This window comes from Drosophila subpulchrella, unplaced genomic scaffold, assembly GCF_014743375.2.
Source record: "Drosophila subpulchrella strain 33 F10 #4 breed RU33 unplaced genomic scaffold, RU_Dsub_v1.1 Primary Assembly Seq391, whole genome shotgun sequence".
Lineage (NCBI taxonomy): Eukaryota > Metazoa > Arthropoda > Insecta > Diptera > Drosophilidae > Drosophila > Drosophila subpulchrella.
In genome coordinates this window covers 399,381-423,210 of record NW_023665613.1, presented here as the reverse complement: position 1 = coordinate 423,210, position 23,830 = coordinate 399,381, and the positions used below count along the sequence as shown (strand labels likewise).

Sequence of the window (23,830 nt, the reverse complement as noted above, 5' to 3'; positions counted from 1 at the left end):
TAATAATATGACGATATAGACTTGCTACCATAACATAAGTTTTGAACAATAAGAGGAGCAGACACCAACCAACCAACCGCTGCTACCATTGAATGAACCATATATACAAACTTTTATATATGTCCTCTTTACTTGAATTTTAATACCATAGGAATATTTATACATGGAATATGTTTGCCACTTTATCATCGCGTCACTAATAAGATGACGATACATTTTGTTTGTTCAATATTTACTTATATATTGATGTTTCCAATTTAGGTCTTTTATATTTCTTCTTCCCTACCTTACACACCACAAACAAAGTGGCGTGCGATGCTGCAAGCAAGCATAATGATTATGCCCGCTTGCAACATCTTTATTATCGAATCATCAAGCAAAGGATAAGCTTCAGTGGATCGCAGTATGGCAGCTGCTCAACCACTTACAACACCTTGCCTGTTACAAAAGTCGTTTACAATTGATTCTAGGCTTTGTCATTGTATTAAATAATGCTTTTATATGTAACTAGCGCGGCATCAGGTGATCAAAGATCCTCCCAATTTACTATGTTACAAATTACATTGGCATCACATCCATTGTCGTTTATAAAGTAAATTATAAACTTTAAATGGTTTAGAAGCCATACAATGCAAATTGCCCCTTATTTATCATTGCAGTCCAGCACGGATACGACCTTAGAGGCGTTCAGGCATAATCCAACGGACGTAGCGTCATACCACTGTTCGCTCGAACAAGTATTGTGCCATTGGTCCGTACCTGCGGTTCCTCTCGTACTACGCAGGAATGCTGTCGCAACAACGTTTTGTCATTAGTAGGGTAAAACTAACCTGTCTCACGACGGTCTAAACCCAGCTCACGTTCCCTTGCATGGGTGAACAATCCAACGCTTGGTGAATTTTGCTTCACAATGATAGGAAGAGCCGACATCGAAGGATCAAAAAGCGACGTCGCTATGAACGCTTGGCCGCCACAAGCCAGTTATCCCTATGGTAACTTTTCTGACACCTCTTGTTAAAAACTCTTTAAACCAAAAGGATCGATAGGCCGAGCTTTTGCTGTCCCTGTGTGTACTGAACACCGAGATCAAGTCAGCATTTGCCCTTTTGCTCTATGTGTGGTTTCTGTCCGCACTGAGCTGGCCTTGGGACACCTCCGTTATTATTTGAGAGATGTACCGCCCCAGTCAAACTCCCTACCTGGCAATGTCCTTGAATTGGATCATACCTGAGTAATTGGAGTTATACCAAATTTTCAAATCAAAAATACATAAATGCACCGTTTTATTAAAGAATTTGTTTGCGATTATATAACAAACTCGTGATACTTTGATCAAGAAGCTTGCATCAAAACCCAATACCATAAGATATAATAAATATATCCGTATAATGGCTAGGAAATGATACACGTTCCATTTAATCAAGTAAGTAAGGAAACAATAAGAGTAGTGGTATTTCATTGGCGATACCAAACCGAAGTCTAATATCTCCCACTTATTCTACACCTCTTATGTCTCCTTACACTGCCAGATTAGAGTCAAGCTCAAAAGGGTCTTCTTTCCCCGCTAATTATTCCAAGCCCGTTCCCTTGGCTGTGGTTTCGCTAGATAGTAGATAGGGACAGTAGGAATCTCGTTAATCCATTCATGCGCGTCACTAATTAGATGACGAGGCATTTGGCTACCTTAAGAGAGTCATAGTTACTCCCGCCGTTGACCCGCGCTTACTTGAATTTCTTCACTTTGACATTCAGAGCACTGGGCAGAAATCACATTGTGTCAACACCCGCTAGGGCCATCACAATGCTTTGTTTTAATTAGACAGTCGGATTCCCCAAGTCCGTGCCAGTTCTGAATTGATTGTTAATTGATAATCGTTATAATTAATAAGAACTAATTGGTTTAACCCAATTAGTATTCTTAAAAATTTTAGCAAGAAAGTTCCACAATTGGCTACGTAACTAAACTATCCGGGGAACAAGTGACCAACATAAATGCCAGACACTCTATTTACCCAGAACGAGCACATAAACCATGTTATTGTTTCCCAATCAAGCCCGACTATCTCAATCTTCAGAGCCAATCCTTATCCCGAAGTTACGGATCTAATTTGCCGACTTCCCTTACCTACATTATTCTATCGACTAGAGACTCTTCACCTTGGAGACCAGCTGCGGATATTGGTACGGCCTGTTGAGAAGTTTGCGTGTCCCCACCATAAATTTTCAAGGTCCGAGGAGAAAATATCGACACAACAGTATATGTCATGCTCTTCTAGCCCATCTACCATATCTCTCTGCGAAAGACTTCCATGGTAGTACGGCTATAAAACAGAAAAGAAAACTCTTCCGATATCTCTCGACGGCTTCTTTATGGTCGTTCCTGTTGCCAGGATGAGCACGAGGCCCATATTTAATAACAAACGGATACTCAACAGGTTACGGAATTGGAACCGTATTCCCTTTCGTTCAAAATTATTCAAGTATATTAATTAGCTTGATTTATATAATATAATTATATTTGTATGGCATTTGTGTTTTACTTGAAAATTTTCGGCTTTCGCCTTGAACTTAGGACCGACTAACTCGTGATCAACCACTGTTCACACGAAACCCTTCTCCACTTCAGTCCTCCAAGGTCTCATTCGATTATTTGCTACTACCACCAAGATCTGTACCAATGGCAGCTCCATGCAGGCTTACGCCAAACACTTCTACGCATACCATTGTACCTTCCTACTCACTAAAGTTTCAAAATTTATATCACAAGTAATATAAATCATCTACTTTAGCGGTAATGTATAGGTATACAACTTAAGCGCCATCCATTTTAAGGGCTAGTTGCTTCGGCAGGTGAGTTGTTACACACTCCTTAGCGGATTTCGACTTCCATGATCACCGTCCTGCTGTTTTAAGCAACCAACGCCTTTCATGGTATCTGCATGAGTTGTTAATTTGGGCACCGTAACATTACGTTTGGTTCATCCCACAGCGCCAGTTCTGCTTACCAAAAGTGGCCCACTGGGCACATTATATCATAACCTTGAACTTCATATCAAGAAAGTTAAGGTTCTTACCCATTTAAAGTTTGAGAATAGGTTAAGATCGTTTCGACCCTAAGGCCTCTAATCATTCGCTTTACCAGATAAGATTATTTTATATAACATTAAAATGCACCAGCTATCCTGAGGGAAACTTCGGAAGGAACCAGCTACTAGATGGTTCGATTGGTCTTTCGCCCCTATACTCAATTCTGACAATCGATTTGCACGTCAGAACTGTTTCGGTCTTCCATCAGGGTTTCCCCTGACTTCAACCTGATCAAGTATAGTTCACCATCTTTCGGGTCACAGCATATATGCTCAAGGTACGTTCCAGTTAGAGGCATAAATAATATAAATATCATTATACATAACTATATAGAACGCCCCGGGATTGTGTTAATTAGCTATAAATAGTTAAAAAACTAATCCCATTATTAGTCAAGTTAATTACGCTATTAGGTTTATATCCCAATAACTTGCACATATGTTAGACTCCTTGGTCCGTGTTTCAAGACGGGTCCCGAAGGTATCCTGAATCTTTCGCATTGTTAATCATACAAGTGCATATAATAAACACAAAAATCAATGATAATTATGCCATTATATAATTCCGAAAAATTAACGCACTGTATTCATATAAATCTATCAGCACTTTATCAAATTAATAACATTTATTCTGTGTTAAAATGCAAGCAAATTAATTTGAATAAACTATAAGTTATATTTTATGATAAATTTTGTATGCTAATAGATTACAATGTCCTTATATGGAAAAAATGCACACTATTATCATAATATTGTTTAAATATTACAATTTTAATGATGAATTTTCCATAACGGATATTCAGGTTCATCGGGCTTAACCTCTAAGCAGTTTCACGTACTGTTTAACTCTCTATTCAGAGTTCTTTTCAACTTTCCCTCACGGTACTTGTTTACTATCGGTCTCATGGTTATATTTAGTTTTAGATGGAGTTTACCACCCACTTAGTGCTGCACTATCAAGCAACACGACTCTTTGGAAACATCATCTAGTAATCATTAACGTTATACGGGCCTGGCACCCTCTATGGGTAAATGGCCTCATTTAAGAAGGACTTAAATCGTTAATTTCTCATACTAGAATATTGACGCTCCATACACTGCATCTCACATTTGCCATATAGACAAAGTGACTTAGTGCTGAACTGATTTCTTTTCGCTCGCCGCTACTAAGAAAATCCTGGTTAGTTTCTTTTCCTCCCCTAATTAATATGCTTAAATTCAGGGGGTAGTCCCATATGAGTTGAGGTTGTGTATAACTTTTTTTGCAATTAATTCTTTATATATAATGATAAAACATTTTATTAAATTCGTTATATATTTTATATATTTGTATGGCATTTGTTTGGTCTAACGAATCAACGAAGAATAATAATATTGTCAACGGCTTTCTATTTACTAATCTTTAATAAGAGACAATTCTAGATAAATTTTTTATGCTAGACATTTCTCAGTATTATTTGATTGAAAAAGAAAATATTTCTCTTCGTTTTTCACATTCAAATTATTTACTAATGTGAGATAATGTTTTTCATATATTTGTTAATATTATGAATAATATAATAATTAAATTATTATTATCCAATAATATACCATATGCTTATAAAATTTCATTATAAAATTTATATAAACAACTTAATTAGCATAGTCTTACAACCCTCAACCATATGTAGTCCAAGCAGCACTATAAAATTAATTAAAGTACATAACAGCATGGACTGCGATATGCGTTCAAAATGTCGATGTTCATGTGTCCTGCAGTTCACACGATGACGCACAGTTTGCTGCGTTCTTCATCGACCCATGAGCCGAGTGATCCACCGCTTAGAGTTTTATATATTGGTTTGGTAATTTTGTCATATATGTTTTTATTGAAAGAAATTAAAAATACACCATTTTACTGGCATATATCAATTCCTTCAATAAATTGATTTTTATACCTAAAACGAATGCTGCGAAATGTCTTAGTTTCATATAACCAATAATATATCAAGTATTTTTTAAATGGCATTTACGGTATTAATACTTTTTTTTAGCGATATATATTGAAATTTATATAAAACATTAACCTGTAATAATCAGGTACAACATTGTACATTTTAGGTTGTTGCATTATCCAATGTATGCGCATAACTGAGATGAACAATACATATCGCAACGCGTGTATATTATGGTCCATATACACACAGTGTTTTATTAATTAATTGCATTTAATATACAATATAATAATAATATTAAATAAATTTAATAATTTCGATTTGCTTGTTCGAATTTGTTATTTGTTTGCTTTTGCTTATTTATTTATCTCTTATTTAATGCAATAATATATTTATTATTACAATTATTATTTCGATTTGCTTGTTCGAAATTTTATATTTGATCTATAAAAGATCATATTTTTGGCAATTTATATTTTATTTGTATTACTATAATATATTATATTATTATAATAAAAACAAATTTTTTTATTAACGGTAAGGATATTAAACAATAATGATCCTTCCGCAGGTTCACCTACGGAAACCTTGTTACGACTTTTACTTCCTCTAAATAATCAAGTTCGGTCAACTTTTGCGAAACAACCGTAACACACAAGGCGTCACAGTGATCACGTCCGGAGACCTCACTAAATAATTCAATCGGTAGTAGCGACGGGCGGTGTGTACAAAGGGCAGGGACGTAATCAATGCGAGTTAATGACTCACACTTACTGGGAATTCCAAGTTCATGTGAACAGTTTCAGTTCACAATCCCAAGCATGAAAGTGGTTCAGCGGTTTACCCGGACCTCTCGGTCTAGGAAATACACGTTGATACTTTCATTGTAGCGCGCGTGCAGCCCAGGACATCTAAGGGCATCACAGACCTGTTATTGCTCAATCTCATTATTGCTAGACGCAATTTGTCCATTTAAGAAGCTAGTGTCCTTATAATGGGACAAACCAACAGGTACGGCTCCACTTATATAAACACATTCAAACACAATAAACATTTTACTGCCACCATGAATGAAGGCTATATAAGCTTCAACACCATAATCCTGAAGATATCTATTTAATATATTTGAGTCTCGTTCGTTATCGGAATTAACCAGACAAATCACTCCACGAACTAAGAACGGCCATGCACCACCACCCATAGATTCGAGAAAGAGCTATCAATCTGTCTTACACACTTATGTTCGGACCTGGTAAGTTTTCCCGTGTTGAGTCAAATTAAGCCGCAGGCTCCACTCCTGGTGGTGCCCTTCCGTCAATTCCTTTAAGTTTCAGCTTTGCAACCATACTTCCCCCGGAGCCCAAAAGCTTTGGTTTCCCGGGAAGCGACTGAGAGAGCCATAAAAGTAGCTACACCCAATTGCTAGCTGGCATCGTTTATGGTTAGAACTAGGGCGGTATCTGATCGCCTTCGAACCTCTAACTTTCGTTCTTGATTAATGAAAACATCTTTGGCAAATGCTTTCGCTTAAGTTAGTCTTACGACGGTCCAAGAATTTCACCTCTCGCGTCGTAATACTAATGCCCCCAAACTGCTTCTATTAATCATTACCTCTTGATCTGAAAACCAATGAAAGCAGAACAGAGGTCTTATTTCATTATCCCATGCACAGAATATTCAGGCATTTGAAGCCTGCTTTAAGCACTCTAATTTGTTCAAAGTAATTGTACCGGCCCACAATAACACTCGTTTAAGAGCACTAATGCAGGTTTTTAAATAGGAGGAACATATGAAAAAATACAAGTATCTAAGCACATGTAAGAACTCCACCGGTAATACGCTTACATACATAAAGGTATAGTACTAACCACAATTGTAAGTTGTACTACCCGTATGAAGCACAAGTTCAACTACGAACGTTTTAACCGCAACAACTTTAATATACGCTATTGGAGCTGGAATTACCGCGGCTGCTGGCACCAGACTTGCCCTCCAATTGGTCCTTGTTAAAGGATTTAAAGTGTACTCATTCCAATTACAGGGCCTCGGATATGAGTCCTGTATTGTTATTTTTCGTCACTACCTCCCCGAGCTGGGAGTGGGTAATTTACGCGCCTGCTGCCTTCCTTAGATGTGGTAGCCGTTTCTCAGGCTCCCTCTCCGGAATCGAACCCTGATTCCCCGTTACCCGTTGCAACCATGGTAGTCCTAGATACTACCATCAAAAGTTGATAGGGCAGACATTTGAAAGATCTGTCGTCGGTACAAGACCATACGATCTGCATGTTATCTAGAGTTCAACCAATATAACGATCTTGCGATCGCTTGGTTTTAGCCTAATAAAAGCACATGTCCCATAAGGTTCATGTTTTAATTGCATGTATTAGCTCTAGAATTACCACAGTTATCCAAGTAACTGTTAACGATCTAAGGAACCATAACTGATATAATGAGCCTTTTGCGGTTTCACTTTTAATTCGTGTGTACTTAGACATGCATGGCTTAATCTTTGAGACAAGCATATAACTACTGGCAGGATCAACCAGAATAATGTTTTTATTCATATTTCATTCATATTTTTGAATAGAAATTAGCAATATAAATTTTATAGATTGTTTTCTATCGAATACGGCCATTTTTATATAGCATTCGTATACGTTTGTTGTTTTCACAATATATACTTGTTCCGCCACTAATAATAACAAGTTTTTTAATTATTGATGTTAAAAACACAATATTTTTTTTCGTAATACGTAATAATTTTCTTTATATTTGCATATTTCATTCTAAAATATCTTTTTTGTTCGACATACGTCATTATTGTATCCACACATGTACAATTTTTGTTTAACCAATATAAAATATTGAATTAAATCATTTGTATTTTGATGATAAATTTAAAATTTATCTGTATATATTCATATAAGACTCTTTGGTAATATATAATATAAAACCGAGCGCATATATGATATGTACGTTAGAAAAAATAATATATATATATATTATTTTCTTTTAATATAGGGACACCTCTTTTAATTTATCCCCGCAGGGAATTATCACATAACTCAGTATGTGATAATGGCAGACCAATATACATATATATCAAGATTATCAATACAAAATATATATCATTATTAGCCTGCCTCAATTGTAATTATTTATTTGGATTAACGATAAAGTTCGGAAACAATTTGTTATTCTATGTATAATAGAAACCTTGGCCTTTGTTTCAACATTATTATCTTTGGGCTTAAAATATTAACCGTGGAGCCAAGTCTCATATTCATAAATGAATAAAGAAACAAATTTGACGGATTAATATCTTCTCTACCGACAGACAGTATTTTGTCACGTCAATAGTAGATGGCCGGCCCATTGACCATCCTATAGTAGTTTTTGGACCCAATATCTTTAATTCGGGTATTTTCAATTGTCTTTGCCAATCAACCGTTTGGTACTCTCTCATATAATAAGAGAATACACATATAATTCCATTATATGGATATATCTTCATTATTTTATTTGCTACATCACCCTATAATAGTTTTTGAACCCGTCAACTTCAATTCGGGTATTTTCAATTGTCTTTGCCAACCATTTATATGGTATTCTCTATTATAATAAGAGAATACTAGTGTATATCCATTATATGGATATATCATCTTCATATTATTTGCTACACCACCCTATAGTAGTTTTTGAACCCATCATCTGCAATTCGGGTATTTTCAATTGTCTTTGCCAACCAACTATACGGTATTCTCTCTTATAATAAGAGAATACAAGTATATTTTCATTATATGGATATAATGCCATTTATTTTTCAATATCCATATAATTCATTTAGTTTTGTATGTACAAAACAAGTTTTCTTTATAGTATTGACAAAATCATATGTTTACGCATAACATAAGTTTTGACCAATACGAGGAGGGGCCCGCCAACGACCACCTCCCTATAGTAGTTTTTTACCCCACGCACTACTGCGTGCCTGTTTACAGTACTAGTGCCAGCTATCACTAGGTTTATATATCATGTTTCAGTGATATATGGGTAAATTCTACCATTTATTCTTATGTATATGGCATTTCTATGCCATATTTATACAATCCATTCATATCTTAATGTATATTTATTATATTATACATTATTATGCCTTATAGGTATTATACCTATAAGCCATATCCATACGATTCATTCACTAGTGCCGCCCCTCACTAGGTTTATAATTGTTATATCATTGATATACAATTTATTTCTATATATATGGCATTTATATGCCATATCCATACAATGCATTCACATTTCAATGTATATTTACTTGTTATACATTATTATGCCTTATAGGTATTATACCTATAAGCCATATCCATACGATTCACTTATATAAATATATGTATATTTTTCTATACATAATTTTTTTTTACTTTTGTATGGATTTCTATGCATATCCATAGTTTATATGGATATGCTTGGCGTTCTATATAGTATTGACAAATTCATATGCATAACATAAGTTTTGACCAATACGAGGAGGGGCCCGCCAACGACCACCTCCCTATAGTAGTTTTTTACCCCACGCACTATTGCGTGCCTGTTTACAGTACTAGTGCCAGCTATCACTAGGTTTATATATCGTGTTTCAGTGATATATGGGTAAATTCTACCATTTATTCTTATGTATATGGCATTTCTATGCCATATTTATACAATCCATTCATATCTTAATGTATATTTATTATATTATACATTATTATGCCTTATAGGTATTATACCTATAAGCCATATCCATACGATTCATTCACTAGTGCCGCCCCTCACTAGGTTTATAATTGTTATATCATTGATATACAATTTATTTCTATATATATGGCATTTATATGCCATATCCATACAATGCATTCACATTTCAATGTATATTTACTTGTTATACATTATTATGCCTTATAGGTATTATACCTATAAGCCATATCCATACGATTCACTTATATAAATATATGTATATTTTTCTATACATAATTTTTTTTTACTTTTGTATGGATTTCTATGCATATCCATAGTTTATATGGATATGCTTGGCGTTCTATATAGTATTGACAAATTCATATGCATAACATAAGTTTTGACCAATACGAGGAGGGGCCCGCCAACGACCACCTCCCTATAGTAGTTTTTTACCCCACGCACTATTGCGTGCCTGTTTACAGTACTAGTGCCAGCTATCACTAGGTTTATATATCGTGTTTCAGTGATATATGGGTAAATTCTACCATTTATTCTTATGTATATGGCATTTCTATGCCATATTTATACAATCCATTCATATCTTAATGTATATTTATTATATTATACATTATTATGCCTTATAGGTATTATACCTATAAGCCATATCCATACGATTCATTCACTAGTGCCGCCCCTCACTAGGTTTATAATTGTTATATCATTGATATACAATTTATTTCTATATATATGGCATTTATATGCCATATCCATACAATGCATTCACATTTCAATGTATATTTACTTGTTATACATTATTATGCCTTATAGGTATTATACCTATAAGCCATATCCATACGATTCACTTATATAAATATATGTATATTTTTCTATACATAATTTTTTTTTACTTTTGTATGGTTTTCTATGCATATCCATAGTTTATATGGATATGCTTGGCGTTCTATATAGTATTGACAAATTCATATGCATAACATAAGTTTTGACCAATACGAGGAGGGGCCCGCCAACGACCACCTCCCTATAGTAGTTTTTTACCCCACGCACTATTGCGTGCCTGTTTACAGTACTAGTGCCAGCTATCACTAGGTTTATATATCGTGTTTCAGTGATATATGGGTAAATTCTACCATTTATTCTTATGTATATGGCATTTCTATGCCATATTTATACAATCCATTCATATCTTAATGTATATTTATTATATTATACATTATTATGCCTTATAGGTATTATACCTATAAGCCATATCCATACGATTCATTCACTAGTGCCGCCCCTCACTAGGTTTATAATTGTTATATCATTGATATACAATTTATTTCTATATATATGGCATTTATATGCCATATCCATACAATGCATTCACATTTCAATGTATATTTACTTGTTATACATTATTATGCCTTATAGGTATTATACCTATAAGCCATATCCATACGATTCACTTATATAAATATATGTATATTTTTCTATACATAATTTTTTTTTACTTTTGTATGGTTTTCTATGCATATCCATAGTTTATATGGATATGCTTGGCGTTCTATATAGTATTGACAAATTCATATGCATAACATAAGTTTTGACCAATACGAGGAGGGGCCCGCCAACGACCACCTCCCTATAGTAGTTTTTTACCCCACGCACTATTGCGTGCCTGTTTACAGTACTAGTGCCAGCTATCACTAGGTTTATATATCGTGTTTCAGTGATATATGGGTAAATTCTACCATTTATTCTTATGTATATGGCATTTCTATGCCATATTTATACAATCCATTCATATCTTAATGTATATTTATTATATTATACATTATTATGCCTTATAGGTATTATACCTATAAGCCATATCCATACGATTCATTCACTAGTGCCGCCCCTCACTAGGTTTATAATTGTTATATCATTGATATACAATTTATTTCTATATATATGGCATTTATATGCCATATCCATACAATGCATTCACATTTCAATGTATATTTACTTGTTATACATTATTATGCCTTATAGGTATTATACCTATAAGCCATATCCATACGATTCACTTATATAAATATATGTATATTTTTCTATACATAATTTTTTTTTACTTTTGTATGGATTTCTATGCATATCCATAGTTTATATGGATATGCTTGGCGTTCTATATAGTATTGACAAATTCATATGCATAACATAAGTTTTGACCAATACGAGGAGGGGCCCGCCAACGACCACCTCCCTATAGTAGTTTTTTACCCCACGCACTATTGCGTGCCTGTTTACAGTACTAGTGCCAGCTATCACTAGGTTTATATATCGTGTTTCAGTGATATATGGGTAAATTCTACCATTTATTCTTATGTATATGGCATTTCTATGCCATATTTATACAATCCATTCATATCTTAATGTATATTTATTATATTATACATTATTATGCCTTATAGGTATTATACCTATAAGCCATATCCATACGATTCATTCACTAGTGCCGCCCCTCACTAGGTTTATAATTGTTATATCATTGATATACAATTTATTTCTATATATATGGCATTTATATGCCATATCCATACAATGCATTCACATTTCAATGTATATTTACTTGTTATACATTATTATGCCTTATAGGTATTATACCTATAAGCCATATCCATACGATTCACTTATATAAATATATGTATATTTTTCTATACATAATTTTTTTTTACTTTTGTATGGATTTCTATGCATATCCATAGTTTATATGGATATGCTTGGCGTTCTATATAGTATTGACAAATTCATATGCATAACATAAGTTTTGACCAATACGAGGAGGGGCCCGCCAACGACCACCTCCCTATAGTAGTTTTTTACCCCACGCACTATTGCGTGCATGTTTACAGTACTAGTGCCAGCTATCATTAGGTTTATATATCGTGTTTCAGTGATATATGGGTAAATTCTACCATTTATTCTTATGTATGTATATGGCATTTCTATGCCATATTTATATAATTCATTCATATCTTAATTTATATTTATTATATTATACATTATTATGCCTTATAGGTATTATACCTATAAGCCATATCCATACGATTCATATACTAGTGCAGCCCCTCACTAGGTTTATATATCTCATTTTAATTATATATTGGTAAATTCTATTATTTATTCTTGTGTATATGGCACTTATATGCCGCCATATCTATAAAAATGCATTTATATTTCAATGTATATTTTCTATATTATACATTATTATGCCTTAAAAAGTTATTATACCTACCATAAGGCGATATCCATACGATTCATTTATATAAAAGATATATGTATAATTTTCTATACATAATTTTTTTTTATGAATATATGGGTTTCCTAAGCATATCCATATAATACATTTAGTTTTATATGGATTAGATTGGTCTTCTTTATTGTATTGCCAAACTCATATTGATAAAATAAGTTTTGAACAATAAGAGGATCAGCCGCCAACCAACCAACCACTGCTACCATTGGAGGAACATATACTTACTTTTTATATGTCCTCTTACTTGAATGGTCCTCTCTTTACTTGAAAATTTCATTACCATAGGAATCTATTTATACATGGAATATGATTTCCACTACTTTTTCGCGTCACTAATAATTAATATGACGATACAGACTTGCTACCATAACATAAGTCTTGAACAATAATAGGAGCAGCCGCCAACCAACCACCAACCAACCAACCACTGCTACCATTGATAGTAATTTTATATGTCCTCTTTAGTTGAATTTCAATACCATAGGAATATTTATACATGGAATATGTTTTGCCACTACTTTTTCGCGTCACTAATAATATGACGATACAGTCTTGCTACCATAACATAAGTTTTGAACAATAAGAGGAGCAGACACACCAACCAACCAACCGCGCTGCTACCATTATATATACTTATATTTATATAAGTCCTCTTTACTTGAATGGCCTCTTTACTTGAATTTCAATACCATAGGAATATTTATTTATACATGGAATATGTTTTGCCACTACTTTTTCGCGTCACTAATAATATGACGATATAGACTTGCTACCATAACATAAGTTTTGAACAATAAGAGGAGCAGACACCAACCAACCAACCGCTGCTACCATTGAATGAACCATATATACAAACTTTTATATATGTCCTCTTTACTTGAATTTTAATACCATAGGAATATTTATACATGGAATATGTTTGCCACTTTATCATCGCGTCACTAATAAGATGACGATACATTTTGTTTGTTCAATATTTACTTATATATTGATGTTTCCAATTTAGGTCTTTTATATTTCTTCTTCCCTACCTTACACACCACAAACAAAGTGGCGTGCGATGCTGCAAGCAAGCATAATGATTATGCCCGCTTGCAACATCTTTATTATCGAATCATCAAGCAAAGGATAAGCTTCAGTGGATCGCAGTATGGCAGCTGCTCAACCACTTACAACACCTTGCCTGTTACAAAAGTCGTTTACAATTGATTCTAGGCTTTGTCATTGTATTAAATAATGCTTTTATATGTAACTAGCGCGGCATCAGGTGATCAAAGATCCTCCCAATTTACTATGTTACAAATTACATTGGCATCACATCCATTGTCGTTTATAAAGTAAATTATAAACTTTAAATGGTTTAGAAGCCATACAATGCAAATTGCCCCTTATTTATCATTGCAGTCCAGCACGGATACGACCTTAGAGGCGTTCAGGCATAATCCAACGGACGTAGCGTCATACCACTGTTCGCTCGAACAAGTATTGTGCCATTGGTCCGTACCTGCGGTTCCTCTCGTACTACGCAGGAATGCTGTCGCAACAACGTTTTGTCATTAGTAGGGTAAAACTAACCTGTCTCACGACGGTCTAAACCCAGCTCACGTTCCCTTGCATGGGTGAACAATCCAACGCTTGGTGAATTTTGCTTCACAATGATAGGAAGAGCCGACATCGAAGGATCAAAAAGCGACGTCGCTATGAACGCTTGGCCGCCACAAGCCAGTTATCCCTATGGTAACTTTTCTGACACCTCTTGTTAAAAACTCTTTAAACCAAAAGGATCGATAGGCCGAGCTTTTGCTGTCCCTGTGTGTACTGAACACCGAGATCAAGTCAGCATTTGCCCTTTTGCTCTATGTGTGGTTTCTGTCCGCACTGAGCTGGCCTTGGGACACCTCCGTTATTATTTGAGAGATGTACCGCCCCAGTCAAACTCCCTACCTGGCAATGTCCTTGAATTGGATCATACCTGAGTAATTGGAGTTATACCAAATTTTCAAATCAAAAATACATAAATGCACCGTTTTATTAAAGAATTTGTTTGCGATTATATAACAAACTCGTGATACTTTGATCAAGAAGCTTGCATCAAAACCCAATACCATAAGATATAATAAATATATCCGTATAATGGCTAGGAAATGATACACGTTCCATTTAATCAAGTAAGTAAGGAAACAATAAGAGTAGTGGTATTTCATTGGCGATACCAAACCGAAGTCTAATATCTCCCACTTATTCTACACCTCTTATGTCTCCTTACACTGCCAGATTAGAGTCAAGCTCAAAAGGGTCTTCTTTCCCCGCTAATTATTCCAAGCCCGTTCCCTTGGCTGTGGTTTCGCTAGATAGTAGATAGGGACAGTAGGAATCTCGTTAATCCATTCATGCGCGTCACTAATTAGATGACGAGGCATTTGGCTACCTTAAGAGAGTCATAGTTACTCCCGCCGTTGACCCGCGCTTACTTGAATTTCTTCACTTTGACATTCAGAGCACTGGGCAGAAATCACATTGTGTCAACACCCGCTAGGGCCATCACAATGCTTTGTTTTAATTAGACAGTCGGATTCCCCAAGTCCGTGCCAGTTCTGAATTGATTGTTAATTGATAATCGTTATAATTAATAAGAACTAATTGGTTTAACCCAATTAGTATTCTTAAAAATTTTAGCAAGAAAGTTCCACAATTGGCTACGTAACTAAACTATCCGGGGAACAAGTGACCAACATAAATGCCAGACACTCTATTTACCCAGAACGAGCACATAAACCATGTTATTGTTTCCCAATCAAGCCCGACTATCTCAATCTTCAGAGCCAATCCTTATCCCGAAGTTACGGATCTAATTTGCCGACTTCCCTTACCTACATTATTCTATCGACTAGAGACTCTTCACCTTGGAGACCAGCTGCGGATATTGGTACGGCCTGTTGAGAAGTTTGCGTGTCCCCACCATAAATTTTCAAGGTCCGAGGAGAAAATATCGACACAACAGTATATGTCATGCTCTTCTAGCCCATCTACCATATCTCTCTGCGAAAGACTTCCATGGTAGTACGGCTATAAAACAGAAAAGAAAACTCTTCCGATATCTCTCGACGGCTTCTTTATGGTCGTTCCTGTTGCCAGGATGAGCACGAGGCCCATATTTAATAACAAACGGATACTCAACAGGTTACGGAATTGGAACCGTATTCCCTTTCGTTCAAAATTATTCAAGTATATTAATTAGCTTGATTTATATAATATAATTATATTTGTATGGCATTTGTGTTTTACTTGAAAATTTTCGGCTTTCGCCTTGAACTTAGGACCGACTAACTCGTGATCAACCACTGTTCACACGAAACCCTTCTCCACTTCAGTCCTCCAAGGTCTCATTCGATTATTTGCTACTACCACCAAGATCTGTACCAATGGCAGCTCCATGCAGGCTTACGCCAAACACTTCTACGCATACCATTGTACCTTCCTACTCACTAAAGTTTCAAAATTTATATCACAAGTAATATAAATCATCTACTTTAGCGGTAATGTATAGGTATACAACTTAAGCGCCATCCATTTTAAGGGCTAGTTGCTTCGGCAGGTGAGTTGTTACACACTCCTTAGCGGATTTCGACTTCCATGATCACCGTCCTGCTGTTTTAAGCAACCAACGCCTTTCATGGTATCTGCATGAGTTGTTAATTTGGGCACCGTAACATTACGTTTGGTTCATCCCACAGCGCCAGTTCTGCTTACCAAAAGTGGCCCACTGGGCACATTATATCATAACCTTGAACTTCATATCAAGAAAGTTAAGGTTCTTACCCATTTAAAGTTTGAGAATAGGTTAAGATCGTTTCGACCCTAAGGCCTCTAATCATTCGCTTTACCAGATAAGATTATTTTATATAACATTAAAATGCACCAGCTATCCTGAGGGAAACTTCGGAAGGAACCAGCTACTAGATGGTTCGATTGGTCTTTCGCCCCTATACTCAATTCTGACAATCGATTTGCACGTCAGAACTGTTTCGGTCTTCCATCAGGGTTTCCCCTGACTTCAACCTGATCAAGTATAGTTCACCATCTTTCGGGTCACAGCATATATGCTCAAGGTACGTTCCAGTTAGAGGCATAAATAATATAAATATCATTATACATAACTATATAGAACGCCCCGGGATTGTGTTAATTAGCTATAAATAGTTAAAAAACTAATCCCATTATTAGTCAAGTTAATTACGCTATTAGGTTTATATCCCAATAACTTGCACATATGTTAGACTCCTTGGTCCGTGTTTCAAGACGGGTCCCGAAGGTATCCTGAATCTTTCGCATTGTTAATCATACAAGTGCATATAATAAACACAAAAATCAATGATAATTATGCCATTATATAATTCCGAAAAATTAACGCACTGTATTCATATAAATCTATCAGCACTTTATCAAATTAATAACATTTATTCTGTGTTAAAATGCAAGCAAATTAATTTGAATAAACTATAAGTTATATTTTATGATAAATTTTGTATGCTAATAGATTACAATGTCCTTATATGGAAAAAATGCACACTATTATCATAATATTGTTTAAATATTACAATTTTAATGATGAATTTTCCATAACGGATATTCAGGTTCATCGGGCTTAACCTCTAAGCAGTTTCACGTACTGTTTAACTCTCTATTCAGAGTTCTTTTCAACTTTCCCTCACGGTACTTGTTTACTATCGGTCTCATGGTTATATTTAGTTTTAGATGGAGTTTACCACCCACTTAGTGCTGCACTATCAAGCAACACGACTCTTTGGAAACATCATCTAGTAATCATTAACGTTATACGGGCCTGGCACCCTCTATGGGTAAATGGCCTCATTTAAGAAGGACTTAAATCGTTAATTTCTCATACTAGAATATTGACGCTCCATACACTGCATCTCACATTTGCCATATAGACAAAGTGACTTAGTGCTGAACTGATTTCTTTTCGCTCGCCGCTACTAAGAAAATCCTGGTTAGTTTCTTTTCCTCCCCTAATTAATATGCTTAAATTCAGGGGGTAGTCCCATATGAGTTGAGGTTGTGTATAACTTTTTTTGCAATTAATTCTTTATATATAATGATAAAACATTTTATTAAATTCGTTATATATTTTATATATTTGTATGGCATTTGTTTGGTCTAACGAATCAACGAAGAATAATAATATTGTCAACGGCTTTCTATTTACTAATCTTTAATAAGAGACAATTCTAGATAAATTTTTTATGCTAGACATTTCTCAGTATTATTTGATTGAAAAAGAAAATATTTCTCTTCGTTTTTCACATTCAAATTATTTACTAATGTGAGATAATGTTTTTCATATATTTGTTAATATTATGAATAATATAATAATTAAATTATTATTATCCAATAATATACCATATGCTTATAAAATTTCATTATAAAATTTATATAAACAACTTAATTAGCATAGTCTTACAACCCTCAACCATATGTAGTCCAAGCAGCACTATAAAATTAATTAAAGTACATAACAGCATGGACTGCGATATGCGTTCAAAATGTCGATGTTCATGTGTCCTGCAGTTCACACGATGACGCACAGTTTGCTGCGTTCTTCATCGACCCATGAGCCGAGTGATCCACCGCTTAGAGTTTTATATATTGGTTTGGTAATTTTGTCATATATGTTTTTATTGAAAGAAATTAAAAATACACCATTTTACTGGCATATATCAATTCCTTCAATAAATTGATTTTTATACCTAAAACGAATGCTGCGAAATGTCTTAGTTTCATATAACCAATAATATATCAAGTATTTTTTAAATGGCATTTACGGTATTAATACTTTTTTTTAGCGATATATATTGAAATTTATATAAAACATTAACCTGTAATAATCAGGTACAACATTGTACATTTTAGGTTGTTGCATTATCCAATGTATGCGCATAACTGAGATGAACAATACATATCGCAACGCGTGTATATTATGGTCCATATACACACAGTGTTTTATTAATTAATTGCATTTAATATACAATATAATAATAATATTAAATAAATTTAATAATTTCGATTTGCTTGTTCGAATTTGTTATTTGTTTGCTTTTGCTTATTTATTTATCTCTTATTTAATGCAATAATATATTTATTATTACAATTATTATTTCGATTTGCTTGTTCGAAATTTTATATTTGATCTATAAAAGATCATATTTTTGGCAATTTATATTTTATTTGTATTACTATAATATATTATATTATTATAATAAAAACAAATTTTTTTATTAACGGTAAGGATATTAAACAATAATGATCCTTCCGCAGGTTCACCTACGGAAACCTTGTTACGACTTTTACTTCCTCTAAATAATCAAGTTCGGTCAACTTTTGCGAAACAACCGTAACACACAAGGCGTCACAGTGATCACGTCCGGAGACCTCACTAAATAATTCAATCGGTAGTAGCGACGGGCGGTGTGTACAAAGGGCAGGGACGTAATCAATGCGAGTTAATGACTCACACTTACTGGGAATTCCAAGTTCATGTGAACAGTTTCAGTTCACAATCCCAAGCATGAAAGTGGTTCAGCGGTTTACCCGGACCTCTCGGTCTAGGAAATACACGTTGATACTTTCATTGTAGCGCGCGTGCAGCCCAGGACATCTAAGGGCATCACAGACCTGTTATTGCTCAATCTCATTATTGCTAGACGCAATTTGTCCATTTAAGAAGCTAGTGTCCTTATAATGGGACAAACCAACAGGTACGGCTCCACTTATATAAACACATTCAAACACAATAAACATTTTACTGCCACCATGAATGAAGGCTATATAAGCTTCAACACCATAATCCTGAAGATATCTATTTAATATATTTGAGTCTCGTTCGTTATCGGAATTAACCAGACAAATCACTCCACGAACTAAGAACGGCCATGCACCACCACCCATAGATTCGAGAAAGAGCTATCAATCTGTCTTACACACTTATGTTCGGACCTGGTAAGTTTTCCCGTGTTGAGTCAAATTAAGCCGCAGGCTCCACTCCTGGTGGTGCCCTTCCGTCAATTCCTTTAAGTTTCAGCTTTGCAACCATACTTCCCCCGGAGCCCAAAAGCTTTGGTTTCCCGGGAAGCGACTGAGAGAGCCATAAAAGTAGCTACACCCAATTGCTAGCTGGCATCGTTTATGGTTAGAACTAGGGCGGTATCTGATCGCCTTCGAACCTCTAACTTTCGTTCTTGATTAATGAAAACATCTTTGGCAAATGCTTTCGCTTAAGTTAGTCTTACGACGGTCCAAGAATTTCACCTCTCGCGTCGTAATACTAATGCCCCCAAACTGCTTCTATTAATCATTACCTCTTGATCTGAAAACCAATGAAAGCAGAACAGAGGTCTTATTTCATTATCCCATGCACAGAATATTCAGGCATTTGAAGCCTGCTTTAAGCACTCTAATTTGTTCAAAGTAATTGTACCGGCCCACAATAACACTCGTTTAAGAGCACTAATGCAGGTTTTTAAATAGGAGGAACATATGAAAAAATACAAGTATCTAAGCACATGTAAGAACTCCACCGGTAATACGCTTACATACATAAAGGTATAGTACTAACCACAATTGTAAGTTGTACTACCCGTATGAAGCACAAGTTCAACTACGAACGTTTTAACCGCAACAACTTTAATATACGCTATTGGAGCTGGAATTACCGCGGCTGCTGGCACCAGACTTGCCCTCCAATTGGTCCTTGTTAAAGGATTTAAAGTGTACTCATTCCAATTACAGGGCCTCGGATATGAGTCCTGTATTGTTATTTTTCGTCACTACCTCCCCGAGCTGGGAGTGGGTAATTTACGCGCCTGCTGCCTTCCTTAGATGTGGTAGCCGTTTCTCAGGCTCCCTCTCCGGAATCGAACCCTGATTCCCCGTTACCCGTTGCAACCATGGTAGTCCTAGATACTACCATCAAAAGTTGATAGGGCAGACATTTGAAAGATCTGTCGTCGGTACAAGACCATACGATCTGCATGTTATCTAGAGTTCAACCAATATAACGATCTTGCGATCGCTTGGTTTTAGCCTAATAAAAGCACATGTCCCATAAGGTTCATGTTTTAATTGCATGTATTAGCTCTAGAATTACCACAGTTATCCAAGTAACTGTTAACGATCTAAGGAACCATAACTGATATAATGAGCCTTTTGCGGTTTCACTTTTAATTCGTGTGTACTTAGACATGCATGGCTTAATCTTTGAGACAAGCATATAACTACTGGCAGGATCAACCAGAATAATGTTTTTATTCATATTTCATTCATATTTTTGAATAGAAATTAGCAATATAAATTTTATAGATTGTTTTCTATCGAATACGGCCATTTTTATATAGCATTCGTATACGTTTGTTGTTTTCACAATATATACTTGTTCCGCCACTAATAATAACAAGTTTTTTAATTATTGATGTTAAAAACACAATATTTTTTTTCGTAATACGTAATAATTTTCTTTATATTTGCATATTTCATTCTAAAATATCTTTTTTGTTCGACATACGTCATTATTGTATCCACACATGTACAATTTTTGTTTAACCAATATAAAATATTGAATTAAATCATTTGTATTTTGATGATAAATTTAAAATTTATCTGTATATATTCATATAAGACTCTTTGGTAATATATAATATAAAACCGAGCGCATATATGATATGTACGTTAGAAAAAATAATATATATATATATTATTTTCTTTTAATATAGGGACACCTCTTTTAATTTATCCCCGCAGGGAATTATCACATAACTCAGTATGTGATAATGGCAGACCAATATACATATATATCAAGATTATCAATACAAAATATATATCATTATTAGCCTGCCTCAATTGTAATTATTTATTTGGATTAACGATAAAGTTCGGAAACAATTTGTTATTCTATGTATAATAGAAACCTTGGCCTTTGTTTCAACATTATTATCTTTGGGCTTAAAATATTAACCGTGGAGCCAAGTCTCATATTCATAAATGAATAAAGAAACAAATTTGACGGATTAATATCTTCTCTACCGACAGACAGTATTTTGTCACGTCAATAGTAGATGGCCGGCCCATTGACCATCCTATAGTAGTTTTTGGACCCAATATCTTTAATTCGGGTATTTTCAATTGTCTTTGCCAATCAACCGTTTGGTACTCTCTCATATAATAAGAGAATACACATATAATTCCATTATATGGATATATCTTCATTATTTTATTTGCTACATCACCCTATAATAGTTTTTGAACCCGTCAACTTCAATTCGGGTATTTTCAATTGTCTTTGCCAACCATTTATATGGTATTCTCTATTATAATAAGAGAATACTAGTGTATATCCATTATATGGATATATCATCTTCATATTATTTGCTACACCACCCTATAGTAGTTTTTGAACCCATCATCTGCAATTCGGGTATTTTCAATTGTCTTTGCCAACCAACTATACGGTATTCTCTCTTATAATAAGAGAATACAAGTATATTTTCATTATATGGATATAATGCCATTTATTTTTCAATATCCATATAATTCATTTAGTTTTGTATGTACAAAACAAGTTTTCTTTATAGTATTGACAAAATCATATGTTTACGCATAACATAAGTTTTGACCAATACGAGGAGGGGCCCGCCAACGACCACCTCCCTATAGTAGTTTTTTACCCCACGCACTACTGCGTGCCTGTTTACAGTACTAGTGCCAGCTATCACTAGGTTTATATATCATGTTTCAGTGATATATGGGTAAATTCTACCATTTATTCTTATGTATATGGCATTTCTATGCCATATTTATACAATCCATTCATATCTTAATGTATATTTATTATATTATACATTATTATGCCTTATAGGTATTATACCTATAAGCCATATCCATACGATTCATTCACTAGTGCCGCCCCTCACTAGGTTTATAATTGTTATATCATTGATATACAATTTATTTCTATATATATGGCATTTATATGCCATATCCATACAATGCATTCACATTTCAATGTATATTTACTTGTTATACATTATTATGCCTTATAGGTATTATACCTATAAGCCATATCCATACGATTCACTTATATAAATATATGTATATTTTTCTATACATAATTTTTTTTTACTTTTGTATGGATTTCTATGCATATCCATAGTTTATATGGATATGCTTGGCGTTCTATATAGTATTGACAAATTCATATGCATAACATAAGTTTTGACCAATACGAGGAGGGGCCCGCCAACGACCACCTCCCTATAGTAGTTTTTTACCCCACGCACTATTGCGTGCCTGTTTACAGTACTAGTGCCAGCTATCACTAGGTTTATATATCGTGTTTCAGTGATATATGGGTAAATTCTACCATTTATTCTTATGTATATGGCATTTCTATGCCATATTTATACAATCCATTCATATCTTAATGTATATTTATTATATTATACATTATTATGCCTTATAGGTATTATACCTATAAGCCATATCCATACGATTCATTCACTAGTGCCGCCCCTCACTAGGTTTATAATTGTTATATCATTGATATACAATTTATTTCTATATATATGGCATTTATATGCCATATCCATACAATGCATTCACATTTCAATGTATATTTACTTGTTATACATTATTATGCCTTATAGGTATTATACCTATAAGCCATATCCATACGATTCACTTATATAAATATATGTATATTTTTCTATACATAATTT

The 23,830-nt window shown here is 34.4% G+C and overlaps 6 non-coding genes across 6 annotated transcripts; all 6 read right to left on the bottom strand.

Moving 5' to 3' along the window:
* Positions 1–364: 364 nt before the first annotated feature.
* Positions 365–4,335, bottom strand: LOC119562034. The gene has a single exon (XR_005221624.1). It is a non-coding gene; the product is annotated as a large subunit ribosomal RNA (ribosomal RNA).
* Positions 4,336–4,736: 401 nt separating this feature from the next.
* Positions 4,737–4,915, bottom strand: LOC119562084. Its single transcript, XR_005221659.1, has one exon. It is a non-coding gene; the product is annotated as a 5.8S ribosomal RNA (ribosomal RNA).
* Positions 4,916–5,574: 659 nt separating this feature from the next.
* Positions 5,575–7,569, bottom strand: LOC119562012. The gene has a single exon (XR_005221604.1). It is a non-coding gene; the product is annotated as a small subunit ribosomal RNA (ribosomal RNA).
* Positions 7,570–14,152: 6,583 nt separating this feature from the next.
* Positions 14,153–18,123, bottom strand: LOC119562033. The gene has a single exon (XR_005221623.1). It is a non-coding gene; the product is annotated as a large subunit ribosomal RNA (ribosomal RNA).
* Positions 18,124–18,524: 401 nt separating this feature from the next.
* On the bottom strand, positions 18,525–18,703 carry LOC119562083. Its single transcript, XR_005221658.1, has one exon. It is a non-coding gene; the product is annotated as a 5.8S ribosomal RNA (ribosomal RNA).
* A 659-nt stretch (positions 18,704–19,362) lies between these two features.
* LOC119562010 lies at positions 19,363–21,357 on the bottom strand. Its single transcript, XR_005221602.1, has one exon. It is a non-coding gene; the product is annotated as a small subunit ribosomal RNA (ribosomal RNA).
* Positions 21,358–23,830: the final 2,473 nt, after the last annotated feature.